This window comes from Schistocerca cancellata, chromosome 1 (assembly GCF_023864275.1).
Source record: "Schistocerca cancellata isolate TAMUIC-IGC-003103 chromosome 1, iqSchCanc2.1, whole genome shotgun sequence".
NCBI classification, from domain to species: domain Eukaryota; kingdom Metazoa; phylum Arthropoda; class Insecta; order Orthoptera; family Acrididae; genus Schistocerca; species Schistocerca cancellata.
Window position 1 is genome coordinate 76974883 of NC_064626.1, and position 25733 is coordinate 77000615.

The 25733-nt window shown below is 43.0% G+C and overlaps 1 protein-coding gene and 1 non-coding gene across 2 annotated transcripts in view; both read right to left on the minus strand.

Annotated features, from left to right (window-relative positions):
- LOC126170316 (chordin-like protein 1) overlaps nucleotides 1-25733 on the minus strand; it is a 762532-nt gene that overhangs the window by 511619 nt on the left and 225180 nt on the right. The window lies entirely within an intron of this gene.
- Trnan-guu (transfer RNA asparagine (anticodon GUU)) lies at nucleotides 19875-19948 on the minus strand. The gene has a single exon. It is a non-coding gene; the product is annotated as a tRNA-Asn (tRNA).

The following is a 25733-nucleotide window of genomic DNA, read 5'->3' on the forward strand; positions in this document are numbered from 1 at the left end:
GATGAAGCGTCGTCTCACGCGGTCTGCACGTCCAGCACGAACGCTGGTCCAACTGAGGCGCCAGGTGGAAATGGCATTGCAAGCCGTTCCACAGGACTACATCCAGCATCTCTACGATCGTCTCCATGGGAGAATAGCAGCCTGCATTGCTGCGAAAGGTGGATATACACTGTACTAGTGCCGACATTGTGCATGCTCTGTTGCCTGTGTCTATGTGCCTGTGGTTCTGTCAGTGTGATCATGTCATGTATCTGACCCCAGGAATGTGTCAATAAAGTTTCCCCTTCCTGGGACAATGAATTCACGGTGTTCTTATTTCAATTTCCAGGAGTGTAGACACCGAAGTCAACGCCTTGCTCGAAGTCAACGTCACGCCGCATCAGTAAACTCCCGATCATCCATACTGCTTCCCGTGGAGTACATCCTTCGCCGGACCAAACAGATGGAAGTCAGGAGGTGCGGGATCCGGGATGCAGGTTGTATGAGGAACAACAGTCCAATGCAATTTTGTGGGCTCCTATCGGGTGCGCGGACTTGTCATAGAGAAGGAGAAGTTCGTCTGCCTTTTTGTGGCAACGAACACGCTGAAGTCGAGCACAACACACTTCAGAGTTGATCGTTGCATCATGAGCGAGGACATCAAACAGAATTACCCCTGCACAGTCTCAGAAGACCGTCGCCATGACTTTACTGGCTGAGAGCGCAACTTCGAACATTTTCTTCGGAGGAGAGGTCGTGTGACGCCACCCAATGGAAAGGCGTTTTGTTTCTGGTTCGAAATGATGAACTCATGTTTCATCGCTGTGACGATATTCGACAAGAAATTGTTACGATCAGTCTCTAAACGCGCAAGCAGTTCTGCACATGCTCCTTCTTTCCACTTAATGGTCTTCTGTTAGGCGGTGAGGAACGCAGCGGGTACACAACTTTGAGTTCCCCAACAAATGGAGGAATGCAGCGTGGTATTTCATTGCGCGACCTTGTTGCGATGATGGCAGACGCCTCGCCCAACGACTCACCGTGCTTTTGTTCAGTGACAAGCCTCCCTACACATTCTGCAAGCGCCTATGAGCATCTACGATGCTCCGGTTTTCCGCCAAAACAAACTCAATGACAGCTATCTGCTTGAAACGCACTTCCGCTACAAACGCCATATTGAAGGCTACGTATATGCTGCCACCGATTGGAATTTCATGAAACTATAAAAGCTGAAGCGGGAATATTTCACTATGTCCCACAACAAATTCGACATTTTTTCAACCGACAATGGACGAGAAAGAATGTGTTGCATTACTTTGCCGCCACTCGTTAAGTTTTTTTGAATCACCTCTAAAATTCTTGTGACGTGACACATCGCGAAACTGATCAACTCATTTATATCGAAAGTGGGAAAATTGCTGTTGACATCCATGCCACTATGCGATGATCAGGAACTATTGGCAGATACCGTCTTTCCATATCTAGAGAAAACGTACTTGACGGAATTTTTTTCTATCAACCGGCCAAACAGGTTAGCTGATGTTAACGATCTCAACTAAATTGGCAACGCGCATCTTTTTAATGAGACTGATGTTTAGATGCCTGGCTGGTGTGAATACAAGCTAGTTGGATGTTTTGTGGGTGTGGCTCAAACAGCGAGCTCTTGGGTCACATCGGCTTAGAGAAGAATGGGGAAGGAAGTAGGCCGTGCCCATTCAAAGGAAAGAGCCCGGCATTTGCCTGAAGCGACTTAGGAAAATCACGGAAAATCTAAATCAGGATGGCCGAACGCGGGTTTGAAACGTGGTCCTCCCGAATGCGAGTCTAGTGTGCTAACTTCTGCGCCACCTCGCTCGGTGTGGCTGGTCTGAAAGGCAGAGGATATGTCAGAGATTTCTAACGTTCGGACTAAACCATTGTGACTATTCTTTACCACGGACGTTGCACTCCTTAACGTGGAACATATACACTACTGGCCACTAAAATTGCTACACCACGAAGATGACGTGCTACAGACGCGAAATTTCACCGACAGGAAGAAGATGCTGTGATATGCAAATGGTTAAATTTTCAGAGCATTCACACAAGGTTGGCGCCGGTGGCGACACCTACAACGTGCTGACATGAGGGTCTCGGTCACCTCTTATTCGCATTGACGGCACTTTGAACAGTGGACGTTACATTTCAGATGCGTTACACATTCTCCAGATCTCTCACCAACTGAAAACGTCTGGCCAATGGTGGCCGAGCAACTGGCTGGTCACAATACGCCAGTCACTACTCTTGATGAACTGTGGTATCGTGCTGAAGCTGCATGGGCAGCTGTACCTGTACACGCCATCCAAGCTCTGTTTGACTCAATGCCCAGGCGTATCAAGGCCGTTATTACGGCCAGAGGTGGTTGTTCTGGGTAGCTGGCCGCGGTGGTCTCGCGGTTATAGGCGCGCAGTCCGGAACCGCGCGACTGCTACGGTCGCAGGTTCGAATCCAGCCTCGGGCATGGATGTGTGTGATGTCCTTAGGTTAGTTAGGTTTAAGTAGTTCTAAGTTCTAGGGGGCTGATGACCACAGCTGTTAAGTCCCATAGTGCTCAGAGTCATTTGAACCATTTGTTCTGGGTACTGATTTCTCAGGATCTATGCACCCAAATTGCGTGAAAATGTAATCACATGTCAGTTCTAGTATAATATATTTGTCCAATGAATACCCGTTTATCATCTGCATTTCTTCTTGGTGTAGCAATTTTAATGGCCAGTGGTGTAGTTCTAGGTCTAGGGGACCGATGACCTCCGATGTTAAGTCCCAGAGTGCTCTGAGCCATTTGAACCATTTTTGAGCTACAAACGCCATATTGAAGGCTACGTATATGCTGCACAGATTGGATCTTCATGAAACTATAAAAGCCGAAGTGGGAATATTTCACGATGTTCCACAACAAATTCGGCATTTTTCAACCGAGACAGGCCGACAAAAACTGTGTTGCGTTACTTACTGGACGCCACTCGTTAAGTTTTTTTTTAATCTCCTCTAAAATTCTTGTGATGTGACACATCTCGAAACTGATCAACTCATTTATATCAAAAGTGAGAAAATTACTGTCGACGACCATGCCAGTATGCGGTGATCAGGAACTATTGGCGGATCTTTCCATATCTAGAGAAAACGTACTTGACGAATTTTTTTTCTATCAACCTTCCAAACAGGTTAGGTGGTATTAACGATCTAAACTAAATGCGCAACGTGCATATATTTAATGAGATTGATGTTTACATGCGTGGCTTGTGTGAATGCAAGCTGGTTGGTTGTTGTGGGTAAGGTTATAACAGCCAGGTCATCGGTCCCATCGGCTTAGAGAAGGATGGGGAAGGAAGTAGGCCGTGCCGGCCGGAGTGGCCGAGCGGTTCTAGGCGCTTCAGTCTGGAACCGCGAGACCGCTGCGGTCACAGGTTCGAATCCTGCCTCGGGCATGGATGTATGTGATGTCCTTAGGTTAGTTAGGTTTAAGTAGTTCTAAGTTCTAGGGGACTGATGACCTCAGATGTTAAGTCCCATAGTGCTCATAGCCATTTTGAAGTAGGTCGTGCCCATTCAAAGGAACGATCGCGGCATTTGCCTGAAGCGACTAATCACGGCTAACCTAAATCAGAATGGACGAACGCAGTTATGAACCATCGTCCTCCCGAATGCGAGTCTAGTGTGCTAACTTCTGCGCCACCTCGCTCGTGTGGGTCGTCTGAAAAGCAGACGATATGTCAGAGATTTCTAACGTTCGGACTAAACCATTGTCTCTATTCTTTACTACGGATGTTGCACTCCTTAACGTGGAACATATATTTAAAAATATTATTAATCATTGGCACTAAGTTTAACGTCATTAGAAGCACAACAGATTTTACTAACGGACAGTAGTACATCTGGTGTCTTTTTGACCAACGTCTGACGACGGTGAAGAAAGAGACAAGTCCGGAAAGAATTTAAAAAAAACGCGTGTGAAATCTTGTGGGACTTAACTGCTAAGGTCATCAGTCCCTAAGCTTACACACTACTTAACCTAAATTATCCTAAGGACAAACACACACACCCATGCCCGAGGGAGGACTCGAACCTCCGCCGGGACCAGCTGCACAGTCCAGGACTGCAGCGCCTTAGACCGCTCTCCGGAAAGAATCAAACGTGCCTGAGAAATTTATGTGTCTTCATTGATAGAATACATTTTCCATTGTTATCGTGTTCTAGACATAAAAGTGTGGCGTTACTGCATATCCAAACGTTTGAATCCCTAAGTTAAGCTACCATCTCGAGAGTTAGGTCAAGTGCGGAGAATTTCTCCGAACGGGACTAATAGGCCGAGAAGTGATCGTAATTGCTATTCCTACGCAGAACGGAGCAGGCTGTAGCGTTTCGGGTCAGCGGAGACTTTTCACAGTCGGTGCGCCCGCAACTATGCGTGGATCTCGCCGTTCGGAGAAAACTGCGTCGCTCACCGGCTGCAAGAACGCGTTGAATAAACATCATCGCTGCGGCGCGCGACCGCAGTGCGTGGCGCAGGTAGGGAACGGCATACATTAACTGGCGCTGCGAAGGGAGCACCTGGCAGTAACTGTTTTTTATGCGCGCCGCGGTTAGCAAAATACGAGTACTGGAAGTAACATGTGAGAATATCGTGCAACATGCAGTCAGTTGCTGCCTAGATCGCGATTCTCAACTGTTCTCTCCTGAAATCTGTTTTTACTTCAAGTAACGACTCTTCAGCGCTGCTGGTGGAGTTACTGCTGAGACGGCAGAGCGCCCTTCTTAGTAGCAACTAGTGACTCGCGCCGGTTTCGCAAGGGTAGGAGTAAGTATTCACGGCCGGATGCCTTGTCTGGCATAGTGGTAATCTGTACTACTGTACACAGACAAAACTTGGTTTAATGTTGTTACCAAAAATCTCGAAAAGTTCTTGGCTAGTTTACTCCAGGTTTTTACACGATACTCTAATAAACGTTCGGACGGACAAAGGCTACACATTTCTTTGATATTTATCGTATATAAATATGTATGTATGTCCATAATATTGTATAAAGACAATTCGTTCTTTAACGTTGTTACCAAATATAATAAATAATAATAATATATAATTAAGAAGTTAGTTATTTTTTTCTGGAATGTGTAATCAATAGCCGGCCGGGGTGGCCAATCCTGCTTCGGACATGGATGTATGTGATGTCCTTAGGTTAATTAGGTTTAAGTAATTCTAAATTCTAGGGGACTGATGACCTCAGAAGTTAAGTCCCATAGTGCTCAGAGCCATTTGAACCATTTTTTTGTAATCAATAATTGATTAGTCAGGAGGAAACCTAATAAATGAAAAGTAAAATGAATTTAAATATCTCATTCGCATACACAAATCACATTCTTAATCGTTTTTACCATTTTTGTTGTTTGAAGTGAAGATCAGTAGATTCTTAACGTACTGGAAAAACGTTTAGTTTGCGATCTTAAAATCTCAGGGGAATGGAAAATTGTCTTCACGCCTCGCGAGAAAATTCAAATCATTTCTAAATTAATTTCGTGGGTATCGCGTCGACAACGTAAGAAAAAATGTATTAAAGCAAAACCTGTAACATTTTATAAATTGGGGATTGATAGCCGTTACTATGAAATGAAAGCGGAAATGCCAAATTAAGCAATTATTATTTCACAAAGTAAGATTTTTATACAGACATCTGTCAGCTCGAACAATAATCTCACAGTTCTGAACAAAATAAAGAATTGTGCCGTATTTCGGCGAAACACGTAGAAATTACAGTAATCTCAGAAAAATATTCATAGTTAAGTCATTTCAGTAATCGCAATAGGCGATAATAATGACACAACTAAACAAATTCCTAACAGGAATACAATTGCAGTTCATTTGAAACAAAATGGAAGAATATAGGAGTCTGATAGCGTAGGATGCTGTCGGAAAGGCGCGCAACTAAAGAGAGCGAAAGAAATGACGAGCGCGCATTCTTATATAGGACAAAATAAAAATGTTAATGCTACGCCGTTCTCGTTATTCTGGGCGTACATATTCGCTGACTTGCAGCGCAGTTAATTGGCACAAAGATTAAATTATATCTTTAACTTTTGATATTTTGATAGGAAAGGAAAATAGTACATTATTACGTCGCGGGCAGGACACAATATTACACAAAACTCTCGAGAATTTCTTGACCGATTTACTTCAAATTTTTACACAACACTCAAATAACTTTCCGATGGACATAGGCTACATCATATTTTAATATAGATCGTATCCATATTATATATATATATATATATATATATATATATATATATATATATATATATATATATATATATACCGAGCTGTCTAAGGCGCTGCAGTCATGGACTGTGCGGCTGGTCCCGGCGGAGTTTCGAGTCCTCCCTCGGGCATGGACGTGTGTGTTTGTCCTTAGCATAATTTAGGTTAAGTAGTAGTGTGTAAGCTTAGAGACTAATGACCTTAGCAGTTAAGTCCCATAAGATTTCACACACATTTGAACATTATAAGAACGTTATTGACTGACTTAGTTCGTCCGCATTTCGTGGTCGTGCGGTAGCGTTCCCGCTTCCCGCGCCCGGTTTCTATTCCCGGCGGGGTCAGGGATTTTTTCTGCCTCGTGATGACTGGGTGTTGTGTGATGTCCTTCTGTTAGTTAGGTTTAAGTAGTTCTAAGTTCTAGGGGACTGATGCCCATAGATGTTAAGTCCCATAGTGCTCAGAGCCATTTGAACCATTTTTTTTGACTTAGTTCAGATATTTATACGAAACTCTAAACAGATATATATATATATATATATATATATATATATATATATATATATATATATATATATATATACACCCATGAACCATGGACCTTGCCGTTGGTGGGGAGGCTTGCGGGCCTCAGCGATACAGATGACCGTACCGTAGGTGCAACCACAACGGAGGGGTATCTGTTGAGAGGCCAGACAAACGTATGGTTCCTGAAGAAGGGCAGCAGCCTTTTCAGTAGTTGCAGGGGCAACAGTCTGGATGATTGACTGATCTGGCCTTGTAACACTAACCAAAACGGCCTTGCTGTGCTGGTACTGCGAACGGTTGAAAGCAAGGGGAAACTACAGCCGTAATTTTTCCCGAGGGCATGCAGCTTTACTGTATGGTTTAATGATGATGGCGTCCGCTTGGGTAAAATATTCCGGAGGTAAAATAGTCCCCCATTCGGATCTCCGGGCGAGGACTACTCTAGAGGATGTCGTTATCAGAAGAAAGAAAACTGGCGTTCTACGGATCGGAGCGTGGATTGTCAGATCCCTTAATCGGGCAGGTAGGTTAGAAAACTTAAAAAGGGAAATGGATAGGTTGAAGTTAGATATAGTGGGAATTAGTGAAGTTCGGTGGCAGGAGGAACAAGACTTTTGGTCAGGTGAATACAGGGTTATAAATACAAAATCAAACAGGGGTAATGCAGGAGTAGGTTTAATAATGAATAAAAAAATAGGAATGCGGTAAGCTACTACAAACAGCATAGTGAACGCGTTATTGTGGCCAAGATAGACACGAAGCCCACGCCTACTACAGTAGTACAAGTTTATATGCCAACTAGCTCCGCAGATGATGAAAAAACTGATGAAATCTATGATGAGATAAAAGAAATTATTCAGGTAGCGAAGGGAGACGAAAATTCAATAGTCATGAGTGACTGGAATTCGAGAGTAGAAAAAGGGAGAGAAGGAAACATAGTGGGTGAATATGGATTGGGGGAGAGAAATGAAAGAGGAAGCCGCGTGGTAGAATTTTGCACAGAACATAATTTAATCATAGCTAACACTTGTTTCAAGAATCATAAAAGAAGGTTGTATACATGGAAGAATCCTGGAGATACTAGAAGGTATCAGATAGATTATATAATGGTAAGACAGAGATTTAGGAACCAGGTTTTAAATTGTAAGACATTTCCAGGGGCAGATGTGGACTCTGACCACAATCTACTGGTTATGAACTGTAGATTAAAACTGAAGAAACTGCAAAAAGGTGGGAATTTAAGGAGATGGGACCTGGATAAACTGAAAGAACCATAGGTTGTACAGAGTTTCAGGGAGAGCATAAGAGAACAATTGACAGGAATGAGGGAAAGAAATACAGTAGAAGAAGAATGGGTAGCTCTGAGGGATGAAGTAGTGAAGGCAGCAGAGGATCAAGTAGGTAAAAAGACGAGGGCTAGTAGAAATCCTTGGGTAACAGAAGAAATATTGAATGTAATTGATGAAAGGTGAAAATATATAAACGCAGTAAATGAAGCAGGCAAAAGGGAATACAAACGTCTCAAAAATGAGATCGACTGGAAGTGCAAAATGGCTAAGCAGTGATGGCTAGAGGACAAATTTAAGGATGTAGAGGGTTATCTCACTAGGGGTAAGATAGATACTGCCTACAGGAAAATTAAAGAGACCTTTGGAGAAAAGAGAACCACTTGTATGAATATCAAGAGCTCAGATGGAAACCCAGTTCTGAGCAGAGAAGGGAAAGCAGAGAGGTGGAAAAAGTATATAGAGGGTATATACAAGGGCGATGTACTTGAGGACAATATTATGGAAATGGAAGAGGATGTAGATGAAGATGAAATGGGAGATACGATACTGCGTGAAGAGTTTGACAGAGCACTGAAAGACCTGAGTCGAAACAAGGCCCCAGGAGTAGACAACATTCCATTGGAACTATAGACGGCCTTGATAGAGCCAGTCCTGACGAAACTCTACCATCTAGTGAGTAAGATGTATGAGACAGACTTCAAGAAGAATATAATAATTCCAATCCCAAAGAAAGCAGGTGTTGACAGATGTGAAAATTACCGAACTAGTTTAATAAGTCACAGCTGCAAAATACTAACGCGAATTCTTTACAGGCGAAAGGAAAAACTGGTAGAAGCCGACGTCGGCGAAGATCAGTTTGGATTCCGCAGAAATGTTGGAACACGTGAGGCAATACTGACCCTACGACTTATCTTAGAAAATAGATTAAGGAAAGGCAAACCTACATTTCTAGCATTTGTAGACTTAGAGAAAGCTTTTGACAATGTTGATTGGAATACTCTCTTTCAAATTCTGAAGGCGGCAGGGGTAAAATACAGGGAGCGAAAGGCTATTTACAATTTGTACAGAAAGCAGATGGCAGTTATAAGAGTAGAGGGGCGTGAAAGGGAAGCAGCGATTGGGAAGGGAGTGAGACAGGGTTGTAGACTGTCCCCGATATTATTCAATCTGTATATTGAGCAAGCAGTAAAGGAAACAAAAGAAGAATTAGGAGTAGGCATTAAAGTCCATGGAGAAGAAATAAAAACGTTGAGGTTCGTCGATGACATTGTAATTCTGTCAGAGACAGTAAAGGACTTGGAAGAGCAGTTGAACGGAATGGACAGTGTCTTGAAAGGAGGATATAAGATGAACATCATCAAAAGCAAATCGAGGATAATGGAATGCAGTCGAATTAAGTCGGGTGATGCTGAGGGGATTAGATTAGGAAATGAGACACTTAAAGTAGTAAAGGAGTTTTGCTATTTGGGGAGCAAAATAAGTTTTGATGGTCGAAGTAGAGAGGATATAAAATGTAGACTGGCAGTGGCAAGGAAAGCGTTTCTGAAGAAGAGAAATTTGTTGACATCGAGTATAGATTTAAGTGTCAGTAAGTCGTTTCTGAATGTATTTGTATGGTGTGTAGCCATGTATGGAAGTGAAACATGGACGATAAATAGTTTGGACAAGAAGAGAATAGAAGCTTTCGAAATGTGGTGCTACAGAAGAATGCTGAAGATTAGATGGGTAGATCAGATAACTAATGAGGAGGTATTGGATAGAATTGGGGAGGAGTTTGTGGCACAACTTGACAAGAAGAAGAGCCCGGTTGGTAGGACATGTTCTGAGGCATCAAGGGATCACAAATTTAGTATTGGAGGGCAGCGTGGAGAGTAAAAATCGTAGAGGGCGACCAAGAGAGGAATACACTAAGGAGATTCAGGAGGATGTAGGTTGCAGTAGGTACTGGGAGATGAAGAAACTTGCACAGGATAGAGTAGCATGGAGAGTTGAGAGAGAGAGAGAGAGAGAGAGAGAGAGAGAGAGAGAGCGAGAGAGGGGGGGGGGAGGACATTGCCGTGTATCCGACCCTCATACGTATTTAGCAATCGCGAAGTATTTCCGGGTTCGGTAATATTATATTAAAGGGGAAAGGTTGCTGGCAAAAATCTCGAAATGTTTTTGACCGAACAGTTTGACTCTCTCACAATACTGTAACAAACATCGACGTTTAACTTTTTACATGTTACTCTTGTAAACGTGCACCCGGAAATAGACTACACATTTCCGATTTCCGTCAAATCATCGAAGTTAAGCGCTGTCGGTCTTTGTTGAAACTCGGAGGGGTGACCGTTCGGACTGCCGACTGATGCTGGCAAGCGGGGTGCACTCAGGCCTTGTGAGGTCTATTGAGGAGCTACTTGCTGACAGGTAGCGGCTCCGCTACTGACAACACAACCCCCCTCCCCCCGTCCCCCCATCATACCTCCATCCAGTGTCGCCTATCGGCCGAGACTGACACGGTGGTCAGTCGGTACCACTGGGCCTTCCGAGGCTTGTTCGTATAAATATAAGGGAACGGTAACTAGTAAAAATATCGAAAAGTTCGTGACTGATTTACTTCATTTTTTTTTAAATTCAAACCAGAATGTAGCAGGGTACATGGAAATTATAATTGTTCTAGCTATACCCGACGAAATTCGTTCCTCCTCTGAAAATCTTCGTTATAGCTGACCCGGCAAACGTTGTTTTGTCATATAAATTGGTCTAGTCTATAAGGATAATTTATAGGTGTAACACAATGTATATGTGTAACACAATAGCCGTTGTTGGCGGGAGCTCGTGACACAATAATAATGGCCGAAAACAGTGTAGTGAGTGAGAAAAAGCTTAGGGGGAAGTCCGGCAGTATCGACCACTATTAGTTCTAGCGTTTCCACGGTAGATCTGGCGGATTTAACAATTGCATCCGATACACGGCTCGTCCATAAGCATATAAACACAGCGACAATTTCGCGTCGAAACGTGTTCCAGCATTATGAATAAGGCCAAACGCACACGCATCGATTTTTTTCGTACGTAAAAATATTGTACGATTAAATTGTTTTAGAGAAACAGAGGAGAGCATAGCTTTGTTCCACTAAAGAATTTGATCGTACGATATATTTCCGTACGATAAAAATCGATGCGTGTGCGCTAGGCCTAAATGTCGGTTTGGGAATGACGCGTGATACCTAGCTAAACTTCTCGGTCTAGTTACGTCGATTCAAAGAGGGATATTCGAGTCGTTGCTTTTGGTACGTTTTCTTCAATCACACCTGGCGGGGATAATTGATCAAGTGAACTGATCAGTTAACGACCGCGATTGAAAATTATGAAATTACTAAAATCGCTATTAAAAACAGGGGTTGGTGGTAGAAGGGTGAAAATTTATCGTTGCGTGTATTTTGAAATGCCACATCATGAAAAAATAAAAAGTTCTGTCCAAAAAATAAGAAAGTTTTTGGGGTGGACCAGCCTTACCACTTGGTGGTATGAAAAATAGATTACGACCGATTCTCAAGCGTAACGAATATACATGTAAAATTTCATCATAATCGATCGAGCCGTTGATCAAGTGATAATTGATCAGTTATCGGGTTGAAAATTATTAAATTACTAAAATCGCTATTAAAAAATAGGGGTTGTGGTAAAAGGGTGACAATCTAGGGTTGTATTTTTAATGCCACATCATAAAAAAATAAAAATAAAAAGCTCTGTCCAAAAAAAAAAGAAAAAATTTTGGGGTGGACTACCCTTACCACTTAGGGGTATGGAAAATAGATTACGACCGATTCTCAGGCGTACCGAATATGCATGTAAAATTTCATCAGACTCGATCGAGCCATTTCGGAGGAGTATAACAACTAACACTGTGACACGAGAATTTTATATATGAGAAGGGTTATGGAAGAAGTACGAAACCCAGTTACAAGCTTATACACTGTCCAGTAACATCGATGTGACCTTCTGTGTGTGTGTGTGTGTGGTTTGAGGTTTTCGGGCGCTAAACAGCGTGGTCATCAGCGCCCAAACGCATAGAAACAGGAACACATGCAGTGAAGGGATGAAGACGGACACCGAACAAGGAGAACGGCTAAAAGACACAGACCTGACGCAGTTCCAAATCCTCACATACAGAGGCAAAACAAGAGGAGAAGAAACGCACTAAAAGAGGAAAGGAAACACAAGGAAAAGAGAACACAAATCGAAGTGAAACAAGTAGGTAATCGTGACTGCCGGATCTCTTACCTAAAACCTGGGTGAGCCAGTCACCCAGCAGCACATTAAAATCCTCTCCCTAAAATCCGAGGCAACAAATTGGACAGGACACAAAACCGTAACACCTTAACAACAGTCGTTGCGTCGTCTTGCAAAATAGAGGGCAAATCCGGTGGCAAGGAAACCACCGCCCTCTGGTCAGAGAATAAAGGACAGTCAAATAAAATGTGGCGGACCGTAATCTGGACGCCACAAGCACTGCAGATTGGGGGGTCCTCCCGCCGAAGTAAAAAACCGTGCGTTAAGGGACTGTGCCCGATGCGGAGGCGAGTGAGGAGAACCTCATCCCGCCTGCATGACTGGTAGGACGTACGCCATGGCCGCGTGGTGCCCTTGACCAGACGCAGCTTATTTTCACCGACTGCCAGCGACTCCTCTTCCCATTGACGCATAACACGAAAACGCAAAAGGGAGGTAACAGCATGGAGGGGGACGGCACATTCAACAACGTGAGGGAGGGAACATGCATCTTTGGCAGCCACATCCGCCAGTTCGTTTCCCCTAATTCCCACGTGCCCCGGCACCCAGCAGAAAGAAACCTCCTTCCCCTGCCGTTGCAGGTGGAGTAGGGCATCGTGGATGTTCTGGACGACCGTATCCGCTGGGTACAAGTGTTGCATGGTCTGAAGGGCACTCAGGGAGTCAGAACAGATGAGAAACTTAAGATTGGGAACACATCTCATCTGCTCTAATGCCCGCAAGATCGCAAACAATTCGGCATCAAAGATGGTAAACGCTGCAGGAAGCCGTAACTTGACGACTCGATCAGGGAAAACAACAGCACAACCAACAGAGTCCCCCTGTTTAGAGCCATCCGTAAATACTGGTACATGGTCGGGATGCTGGTTTAAAATATCATAAAATAAGGAGGTAAAAACAAACGCAGGAGTGCAGCTCCTCCGGTACTCTGACAAGTCTAAAAGGACGCTCGGCCTCTGGAGCAAACAGGATGGCAGACGGGTAAAACCCTGGAGTTGGGGTGCCACACGCTCCACACCAAGGGACTCAAGCAAATGCTTGGCACGAATCCCAAATGGTCTCGTCGCCCTTGGGCGACTGGAAAAGAGACGTTCCATAGGCGGTCGGGCAACAGTAGGGTATGCAGGGGAGGTAGGACAGGCAAGGAATTGACACACCCGTCGCACCATGAGGAGTTTCCGCTGGATGGCGAGCGGCGGTTCCCCTGCCTCAGCACGCAGGCTGGGGATAGGACTGGTACGGAAGGCACCAGTAGCCAGCCTGATACCCTCATGGTGTACTGCGTCAAGAATCTTCAGATACGAAGGCCTCGCTGACCCATACACAGTGCATCCATAGTCAAGACGCGACCGGACGAAAGCCCTATAAAGCTGCAGCAGACGCGCCCGATCTGCTCCCCAGGACCGATGGCTCAGACACTTCAAAATATTCAGCGCCTTCAGGGCCCGCACCTTGAGGTCTTTAAGGTGCGGTAACCACGACAACTTGGAATCAAAAGTGAGGCCCAGGAACCTCACAGTGTCCCTAAAAGGAAGAATGGTGCCCCTCAGACGCAATTCAGGGGAGGTAAAAGCACGTCGAGAACGATTAAAATGAACACACACACATTTGTCTGCAGGAAAGGTAAAACCCGTCTTCGCAGTCCATGCCTCTAATCGCTTTATCGTAAGCTGCAGCTGCCGACTAGCAGTGACAAGACTGGAGGAAGAACAGAAAACAGCAAAATCGTCCACAAACAAGGAGCACTGGGCAGGACTCCGGATAGTGGACGTGATACTGTTAATGGTGACGGCAAAGAGGGTGACACTTAAAAAACGCTTCCCTGAGGAACACCATTCTCCTGCACGTACAAATCAGATAACACATTACCAACCGGGTATCGAAAGAGGCGGCGGGAAAGAAAGGACCGAATGAAGATGGGGAGATGGCCACGAAAGCCCCACTGATGGAGTTGATTGAGGATAAGGCGGCGCCAAGTAGTGTCATACGCCTTATTAATGTCAAAGAATACACCTAGACAATGCTGGTTACATAGGAAGGCCTGCTGGATGGCCGCCTCAAGCAGGGTCAAGTTGTCTATAGTTGAACGACATCTCCGAAAGCCAAGGCCTGAATAACCACCTTTTGCAGCGCCAGACGTGCAGGAAGAGTCAATGAGGTTCTGGAAGGTACCGACAGGGATGTAAAGCCATGACGACTCCAGTAGCGTGGCCAGCTGCGCTAGGCTTCTAGGTTGAGAATCCACGGCGCGGACAGCACGACCAAAGGTGGTCCCACAGATTATCGGTTAGGTTTAAACCCGGGAAGTCTGGTGACCAGAGAAGTATGGTAAACATCGTGGTGCTCTTCGAACCACAAACGTACACTGCGAGCTGTGTTAAACTTGCATTGTCCTGCTGGTAAGATTAAACTGTGCCCAGGAAAAAGAAACTTAATGTAGGAGTAGACACGATCCCCGAGGATTGACGCATACTTGTGTTGGTGCCTACTTAGCAATCATATACAACCGCCCGCTCACCGATAGATCTGTACCTACAGATTGGAAAATTGCGCAGGTCGCACCAGTGTTTAAGAAGGGTAGTAGGAGTAATGCATCGAACTACAGACCTATATCATTGACGTCGGTTTGCAGTAGGGTTTTGGAGCATATACTGTATTCAAACATTATGAATCATCTCGAAGGGAACGATCTATTGATACGTAATCAGCATGGCTTCAGAAAACATCGTTCTTGTGCAACGCAGCTAGCTCTTTATTCGCACGAAGTAATGGCCGCTATCGACAGGGTATCTCAAGTTGATACCGTATTTCTAGATTTCAGGAAAGCTTTTGACACCGTTCCTCACAAGCGACTTCTAATCAAGCTGCGGGCCTACGGCGTATCGTCTCACTTGTGCGACTGGATTCGTGATTTTCTCTCAGGAAGGCCGCAGTTCGTAGTAATAGACGGCAAATCATCGAGTAAAACTGAAGTGATATCAGGTGTTCCCCAGGGAAGCGTCCTGGGACCTCTGCTGTTCCTGATCTATATAAATGACCTGGGTGACAATCTGAGCAGTTCTCTTACGTTGTTCGCAGATGACGCTGTAATTTACCGTCTAGTAAGGTCATCCGAAGACCAGTATCAGTTGCAAAGCGATTTAGAAAAGATTGCTGTATGGTGTGGCAGGTGGCAGTTGACGCTAAATAACGAAAAGTGTGAGTTGATCCACATGAGTTCCAAAAGAAATCCGTTGGAATTCGATTACTCGATAAATAGTACAATTCTCAAGGCTGTCAATTCAACTAAGTACTTGGGTGTTAAAATTACGAACAACTTCAGTTGGAAAGACCACATAGATAATATTGTGGGGAAGGCGAGCCAAAGGTTGCGTTTCATTGGCAGGACACTTAGAAGATGCAACAAGTCCACTAAAGAGACAGCTTACACTACACTCGTTCGTCCTCTGTTTGAATATTGCTGCGCGGTGTGGAATCCTTACCAGGTGGGATTGACGGAGGACATCGAAAGAGTGCAAAAAAGGGCAGCTCGTTTTGTATTATCGCGTAATAGGGGAGAGAGTGTGGCAGATATGATACGCGAGTTGGGATGGAAGTTATTAAAGCAAAGACGTTTTTCGTCGCGGCGAGATCTATTTACGAAATTTCAGTCACCAACTTTCTCTTCCGAATGCGAAAATATTTTGTTGAGCCCAACCTACATAGGTAGGAATGATCATCAAAATAAAATAAGAGAAATCAGAGCTCGAACAGAAAGATTTAGGTGTTCGTTTTTCCCGCGCGCTGTTCGGGAGTGGAATGGTAGAGAGATAGTATGATTGTGGTTCGATGAACCCTCTGCCAAGCACTTAAATGTGAGTTGCAGAGTAATCATGTAGATGTAGACGTAGATGTAGATGGTCCACTGTGCCTTCCAGAATGAGAAGATAACACAGGAAATGCCACGAAAACATTTCCCACGCCATAACGCTCTCTCCTAGTTGCAAGATGTTTGGTTTCAGAGGTTCCACGCCGTACACGCCAACGGTGATCTGTACGATGGAGTAAAAAACGTGATTCATCTGAAAAGGCCATCTGTCGCCACTCAGTGCACATCCGGTGGCGGTACGGCGTGCACATTCCAGACTTCGTCGCCGATGAACAGCCTGCTGTGGGGGCACATATTCAGCTACGCTCGCTGGGTCGTTGAGGAAATACTGTTGGTAGCCCCGTGCGTCACCTGGGCGGTCAGTTGCTCAACAGTTGCACGTCTGTTGGGCCGCACGCATCTCTGGAACCGTCGTTCACTCCAGTAGCCTATGGCCCGCGGTGCACCGCAGCTGCCTCTAGATAGCGCCATTTTACTATTCACGCTATACCCTAACCATGGCGGCGCGCCAATAGTGTACAGACAGCCGTTTCGGAAATACTTCCGTTCTTGGCCCAAAAGCCAATGATCATGCCCTTTTGGATGTCAGATAAATCGCTCCGTCTCCGCATTGCGACAACTATTGCAGTCTTTTAGATTAGGAAACGAGACACTTAAAGTAGAAGATGAGTTTCCTTTTTGAGCAGCAAAATAACTGTAGATGGCTGAAGTAGAGAGGATATAAACTGTAGACTGCTAATAGCAAAAAAAAGTATTTCTGAATAAGAGAAATCCGTAAACAATGAATAGAGTTTTAAGTGATAGGAAGTTTTTTTCTGAAGGTATTTGCCCGGAGTGGTAAAACGTGGGCGATAAATTTTTTTGAAATATGGTGCTACAGAAGAATGCAGAAAATTAGATCGGTAGATCACGAAACTAAAGAACCGGATTAGAAGAAAGGATCGGGTGGTAGGACACATTCCGAGTCACAAAGGGATCAAAAATTTAGCACTGGAGGGACGTGTGGGGGATAAGAATCGTAGAGGCTGACTAAGAAGTAAATACAGCAAGCACGTTTAGAAGGAAGTAAGTTGCAGTAATTATTCGGAGATGAAGAGGCTTGTACAGGATAGAGCAGCATGGAGAGCTGCATCGAATCAGTCTTCGGACTTAAGGCCACAACAAGAACAACACACAGTTGACTGGAAGAAGCGTGAAAATGAGGAAATGAAATGATATGAAGGCGGTATATTGGCCGTGCTGATGCTCGGAAGTAAAGAGATAATCTTTTTTGTTTGTCAGCGGAGCAGCCAACTTACATGGTAACTGTCATATTACTTGATGTGACATTATTTCTTGGTCAAAGAGACTTGGCATTCAGACGTTCCGCACAAAAAATAGGAGATCGAAGTAATGGAAATTTCCTCGGAATATTTAAGCTCTTGAGTCACTTTGATCCACTTCTTGCAAAACACAGTAGCGATGTCAGAAACAAACATGAAGCTGGAAAACATTTATAAGTGCATTATCTGTCAAATGATTTTCATACTAGCAAAATTTTTGGCGAGGAAGGCAGAATGAGGATTGAGACAGTTGGTTCCCCACTTTTGTGTCAGGGTCTCTTAAAGACGAACATATTCGCCTTTTTGTGCTCCAACAGGAGCATTTTTCCGCTGCTTCCCTTCTTTCCCCTGCGACAACGGCGTATGCAGCTTATATGAAACGAATCCTATAGTTAAGTAAAGTTCTGACAGCTTATTTATGTACTTCGACACATTTAAATACTACGACAGACGTAAACAACAAACTAGTACGCATAATATAAGATTAACAGAACGTTTGCTTTACGTTTTTTCTCAATACTCTGCTCATCGATCGCAGTTCATCGTAAACACCCAGATTACGATTTGTGTCATGAAAGATTAAAAACGTCATTTAAAACATAGCTTAGTGACCTCAGAACTCTTACAATGAGCCTAGAAGCCTTGCCATATGTTTACAACGTCAGTTAAAACTACATTTACGCCTGGGACTGGATATTAAGCGCACATTTTATTGCATTATTACGACAGCTTTGAACCTCTGTGTTATGATACCGAAAAAATTTACAGACGTGGCCATGCCCACAACTGGTACTTTTTGGTAATTTTTCTCGGGGACCGCTCAAGAACAAATCTTGCTTGTATAAAGTGCTTAAGGTCCGCCCTAGACCACACCTAACGCAAAAGAACAAACCGGTTTGCTTAACTTGCCTGAGCTGTAATTTTAAATTTGTAATTTTAAATTTCGATCCTGTGATTTAGGATACCTACAGTATGCCTGTTCTTTCGATAGGTCGCTAGACCGAGGGCTATACAAAATACATCACCCCTTTGACCAACATAACCCGAGGTATTTGCCCCCGAAAAATCGCATTTTCGCGCGCGGCGTTTCGAAGTTATTGTTACCGCACCACGTCGTGCACGGACCAACTACGTCATTGTAAACACATGTTTAATGTTTAATAAGAAATTATATTTATTCAAGTTTCATCGTAATGAGTGTTTTATATATGTCCAATATTTCTCGAAATTCGTAATTTTTAAATTATGTGAAACCTTCTTTAAAATAACAATATTTGGAGACGGGGTCCAATCACACACCTTACCCGGGGTCGATTCCTGGCTCTCAGTGGCCCCTGTCACCATATTAATTTTCGATTGGTGTTTGATAACGTATCACATTTGCAGCTGACAATATGGTTCCAGCCCTACGTATCCAATGTCACGTATGTAATTAGCTCGATAAGTATTAAGCTGACAGCATGCCATTAGTTATCGTGTAGTGGTGATGTTCAGTAAGAAGATAGTAATTTCGCCGCAAGGAGTTGATCGGCGAGTAACAGCATGGAAAAGGTATCACTTTACACTGACAACAAAAAATTGGAGAAATAATCGAGCCGATTTGCTTGAAACATTTTTGTTTCTCCCCACACACAGTCACCTCTGTTAAGTGACTGCAGTATTACAAAGAAATAAAACGGACACGTAATATAAGATGTAGGAGGAGTAAATATAGAATGCTGACTTGTTTGCGGAATTATTGGAAGGTTATGAAGAAAAGTGTAGAAGCAATGGGATACGAATAAGTAGTAGGATGGATGCAGTGGAAAAACAACTCTGCACCCGACCGAGCTGTACTGAATGTGCGACTGCGTCTGTTACAAAGCTGAGACGTCTCCTTGAGAAGTTCGGAGAGGTCTTTTTAAAGAAAGGAGTCAGTAGTATGCGCACATAAATCATTGCAGGGGCGACGGTCGAGAGGGAAAGTGCAGCCTGTTGTAAGGCGCTAAGCCATTAACGGAAGAAGTGCCCCGCTGTCTGCGTCGGAGACTAATGACATCGCGTTTGGTGCTTGGCTGGGGGCGAAAAGCGCTACGCACAGGCGTGGGCTTCGTAAACAAAAGAAGGAGGGGGGGGGGGGTGTCTACGCTGCTACCAGACAGCTCTCAGACGTTTCGAACCCGCTCACTGTTGAGGTTAAGCTAACGGAGTTACTTCGCATCAACACTCTCCTCTTCATGTTAACAATTTTTATACGTCTTATACTTTCGTGGCATTAATTTTTTTCGTAAATTCTTTACATAAGTTTTACCACCCATTCGTTTAAGAAGGAAAAAAATTAACGCCCCCGGGTGGGCTCGAACCACCAACCTTTCGGTTAACAGCCGAACGCGCTAGCCGATTGCGCCACGGAGGCTGACGGTTAACACCGCCGCGAATTTATGGTGACAAGCAGTAAGCAGACAGATTAAAAGCTATTCTTCGCTAAAATTTATTCTCTTCCTGAGTTCCTAGTTGCAAATAAACTTGTGCTTATACGTTCAATGACTAATTAAACGTGAAACCGATAATCTTATAGCACCTAAAACAGGTTATTTTCACGATAAAACCTATTTTTGCCTATTTTCGCTTTAAAATTCGAAAAGGTAACCACTTCTTCAATGTAACATAGAATTATTATAGTATTTTCAAAAGATTAGAATTGGTTGCAGGAATCTGTGGCGATATTTGAAACAAGAAATCTGTGGCGCATAAAATCCTGGACAACGGCTTGTTTCCAAATGGGCTTGAACTAGTCCAGTCAAATTGCAGATATACCTTGCAAAAGGTGGGGTAGAAGAGTTTTTTTTTTTTTTTTTCATATGGTTGGAAAGATTAGAAAACCGAGTTTTGCCATCAAAATTTCGCTTGGGAAAACTTTCTGCAGTCAAAAAACTTGGAAAATTTCGGCCTTTTTTCAGTTTTTTTCAAAATATCTCAATTTGCTCCTATCGCTTTAACGTCTATTTTCTTTTTTAAAGAGCACAACATTCTCTATAAATTTGATTCTTGCCATTTTTTTCTACTCCCAATATCTAAGGCGCTACAGCGCCTAAAAAAATACCAATTTTTAAAATTTTGAGCATAGTGGCAAGATACCTTATTTTTGAACACTATTTTTTCTGTTTCTGTTTGTGTAGTATAAATACATTATACATCATGTTATATGTTGGAATTTACCACCTCACTTTCAAGTATTCAAATTCTCTGTATGCAACATGAGGATTGCTGGGCACCCAACTATTGTGATTCTTACATCACTACCTCAAGTTCACTCTGGGGCACCTCTGCCCTGGTATTTGTAAAACTATAAATATAAAAATACATCACTAAGACAGACAGACACACACACACACACACACACACAAAACAATTTGTCTCAGGAAACTGAACTATTATTAGCTGCAATAGGCAACCTAATTAGGTAGGTAATTATTTTTGTGTATAAAAGCCACGCAGTTGACTTTAAAAATAAGTAGCGTTATTACAATTAAAATGCGTTGTCAGTTACTAAAAAATGTTGACAGTTCTGGGTGTGCAATACTTGTAATATCGCACTTTAGCGCACTAGAGACAGATATGAGCATCACTTCCAACGTTTTGATGGGCCAGGTTCCTCAGTGTCACCAGAAATACCTTGAGTTATGGATTCAGGGTCTGTACATAGAGTTGATCCCAGATTGACCTCTTCTTTAAACAGCGAGTCAGCCTCATCAAGTTCGTTGATTTCGTCAGCGGTTTCCTCAACATCCTCCATAATATCTTCTTCACTGTCTTCATATAAAAATTTTGGCACGTTTTCACAGTTGACCCCAATACACTTCTTACAAAATGAAGAACATTTCAAACACGCTTTTCTCCAGGAACACGCTCCGCCACAGTTCAGCTTGCATGAGCATGAAACAATGTGAAGAAGTGCTTCAGGTGCTGGATCTTGGCTCATTATAACGGGTATTGGACCGTGGTCACTGTGATTCCAGCCCCATTTCTCGGGAAGTTTCCAGTTTCCCATCCAACTTTGGACTTGTTGGTAAGTCCGCAATGAATGATGTGCAGAATCTTGTGTAGGTGGCAACCGTGCAAGATTCAGTTTGCTTTTTGTGGCAGACTTGGCGAATAGCTAATCCGCAAATGGACTAGTGTGTGGGAACTACTGACACCTCCACTCTATAATGCGATAGTAACCCGTTCTCCTGCTATCATTATTTCTACACGGGTAGCATGTGGTTTATTGAACGTGCAAAGGGCTGAGGTTAGGTGTTCATTTTTCGCAACAATACTACAGCACTTAATTTTTCCTTGACCAAAAAAAGAGGACGTTGTATCACATCCGCTAAAGGCGTAAGTGAACAGAATATATTCACTGTCAAACTTGTAAGCTGCAGTGGAAAACCACATGTCTTCTGCATTTCTTCTTCCTGGCTTTAAGAAAATTAAGTTTTCAGTGCCTTGCTCCGAACCAGTCATGGGCACAAGCAGGTCAACATCTTCTCCTACAATGACAACACTTTCAAAATCTTTGGTTCTTGAAATGGCAGATGTTACAATCATAACGTCAGCATCTTCTTGTGCCTGGAGCAATTCAATGCTACACTCCAGAAATTCCTTTTTAAGAAGTGTGATCAAACGCATCTTGTTTCGTTCGTTGTACAAGAACTTGTCCTGAGGGACTTGGTTCACCATCTCTAATTCAACCACAACGTCAACCGAAGAATGTTTTTTGGACCTACGAATCCTCTCAGCACTCTTTGTGCTACATTTGTCTCCCTCACATGGATACCCATCAAATACAATAGCAAACTGAGATCCAAAATGACGTTGCAGGTAAGAAACATAGCTTTGGGCTATTGACTTGAAGCAAACATTTCGAGTCCAAGTCACTATGTGGATAAGGTACCCTCCATCAATGACAAAAAATTTACTCGGTCCACTTGACTTCACATCTTCCACTGGAACGAAGGCCAAAGAATAAATATGCTTTTGTCCGCTAAAGAACAATTCCTACATACTTTTTCTTATAACTGATCATTAATGTCAATCAACTGTAGAAAATGTACGGCACGTGCATGCAATCGTATTACATATTGTAACACAAATAAACTTCACGCAGTCCGACGTGAATGTGTTGGTAGTTAACTGAATATTATGCTGTTTCTCCTAGCCCTGCAGCAGAGTGAGATAGTAAATTCCAATGAATAACATGATGAGTAATATGTTTATACTACACAAATAGAAACTAAAATAACAGTGTTCAAAAATTAGGTAATTTGCCACTTTGCTCCAAATTTGAAAAAAAAATGGTATTTTTTGACGTGCTGTAGCGCCTTAGATACTGGGATTAGAAAAAATGGTAAGAATCAAATTTGTAGAGAATTTTGTGCTCTTTAAAAAAGAAAATAGACGTCAAAGCGATAGGAGCAAATGAAACTGAGATATTTTGAAAAAACTGAAAAAAGCCCGAAATTTTCGACATTTTTTGATTGCAGAAAGTTTTCCCGAGAGTAACTTTGTTGGCAAAACTTCGTTTTCTAACCTTTCCAACAATATGAACGAGTCAAAAAAATAAAATCTTCTACCCCACCTTTTGCAAGGTACAGGCTTTTTTTCTGACAGTTTCACTGGACTAAACGGACCACAGATGAAAAAATAAAATACAGAGTACACAAGGGTAGAGTTCAAGCTGCCTAGCCACTGTAATGAAAAGATCTCTCCACTCTCTTTGGTTATGAAGATTTTTGTTGAAACTTCCTGGCAGATTAAAACTGTGTGCCCGACCGAGACTCGAACTCGGGACCTTTGCCTTTCGCGGGCAAGTGCTCTACCAACTGAGCCCGGTACTCACAGCTTTACTTCTGCCAGGACCTCGTCTCCTACCTTCCAAACTTTACAGAAGCTCTCCTGCGAACCTTGCAGAACTAGCACTCCTGAAAGAAAGGATATTGCGGAGACATGGCTTAGCCACAGCCTGGGGGATGTTTCCAGAATGAGATTTTCACTCTGCAGCGGAGTGTGCGCTGATATGAAACTTCCTGGCAGATTAAAACTGTGTGCCCGACCGAGACTCGAACTCGGGACCTTTGCCTCTCAAGATTTTTGTTGATGAAACTGATGTCAGTCTAGGCCGGTACACTGCAAATCTGATTGTTGGCAAGCTGGATCCAGATGCGCCATCCAAGGCTTATTTGATTTGTTCAAAAGACTAATCAGCAGACAGTTACACACTTTGTCAACAATGGGCTGAAGTTACTATATCCAAACTGGCGTCGATGAAAACATGGTGCTTCTGGCCTTCACAAATGCCGCTGTATATATGGTTGCTGCGTTCCAATTGCTTAAAGTATTATCCTCTTTGATGTTGTGTTTAACTTAGGTAGCACGAGGTATGAAACACAGAGCAGAGCAAGTAAGGCTAGAATTAGGTAAGGATAATAAATTACTGTCCAAAGCAAAGAAAATTTTGCTAACGCACCATCAAGGATACAGGCATTCGAAGAACAGTTTCCAGATGTCCTCTTGCCACCGAACCTATTGTTATTCACTGAAACACGTGGGTAGCATCAGCAGAATACTACAGTAAGCATCTCCCAACAGTCCAGACTAAAAGACAGCAGAAAATCTACTGGAGTACGCCGCCTCTTTAACCTTAGCAAAGCAATTACTCAAAGATCCTTCACTTCAACAGGACGTGGCTTATGTTAGAGCCAGCTACACATTTATGACAAGAATTAATTCCGGACTGGAAGGATCAGGGATACCTATCTACGATAATATTTCTTTACTAGAGGAAGCTAATAAGAAATAAAGTGCTGGGTGAAACGGGAGAAAAAGTACGGGCAAAAAATGCAAAAGGTTTTGCAAAAAAGAAACACCGGACTAAAGGGCTGCGCGCAGTGGAATACATACTAACTTTTGCTTACTCAAAGCTCGCACGTGCACAGTTTGCATCGAAAGTATTCCGTGTCTTCTTGTATTTTCAAAAGATCAATAGTAGTGTTTGCAGCAAAAAGAAAAAATACTTCCCTGGCAGGGGAGGAATTGCTATTTGATGAGCATGAGAAATTATTTGATGAGATGAGGCAAATATCCCTCCCCTATTCTTCCCGTTATTTCGGACACTGTAATAAATCCACGCTACTTACACGTCACAAGGAAGTGGTGCAAACAAAGAAGATGACAGAGAAATACCTAATAGTAGAACAATAATTAATATTGATCTTACTTCATAAGCTTGACATTATATTGCGTTTTACGCAATTAATAATCGACTTTTTATCTCATTTACACCATTAAAAACATATATTTAAAGTAATCGCTGTTTCAAAAATCTACAGATACCGGTCACTGAATGCTGGCCACTATTTTGAATGCACCGGAGGTGCCAATCTTCCTACACGTCGGTCAGGGGGCCTGACGAAGGCGTAATATACCGCCGAAACTGGCTGCTCAATAAAATTACAACTCGGAAGGCTGAACGGAGTTTTGATTTGCCTGTCTGTTCTTAAAAAAAAAATTAAAAAAAACACGCCAGCTGTTTCAACGTTGTAAATCTATTTATGTACTTTGTTTCAACTCTGTCGCTATTCCTTTACATCAGGGATATAAGGCGAAGTTGTGACAAGCGAACTCATAATAATAAAAATTTTAGCAGAGCGTGGTTTCGATCCACGGACCTCTGGGTTATGGGCCCAGCACGCTTCCACTGCGCCACTCTGCTTCTTGCCCATTCATTGTCACTCCATTGCATTAGAGGACACTCACCTGTTAGCACATTTTCATTTAATTTCTCTTTCGCCAGCTAATGAACATTACTCAATAATATACAAGCTGCAGCAACGAAACATGTATGATTTAGTCTCAAAATCTATAACAGCATTATATTTAATGTTAAATACAACGAAGTACACAGTAATAGGCGATGCAACATTAATAAGCTGGACGTTGTCAATAGGAACGTTTAACGTTACGTGTTAAGGAATTCAGAAATAAGTACCACGATTAATGCGGAGATCACATAGTTCGATAGTAGTTGATGTTTCAACGCCACATTCTCCATCTTAATTCGTAAAGTAGAAGAAAATCCGCTAATTTCCTTGTGTCGCGACTTTTACACATGGCGTAGTTTTCAAGCAAATTTTATTTACGATGTTCCCCTGCGGTATTTA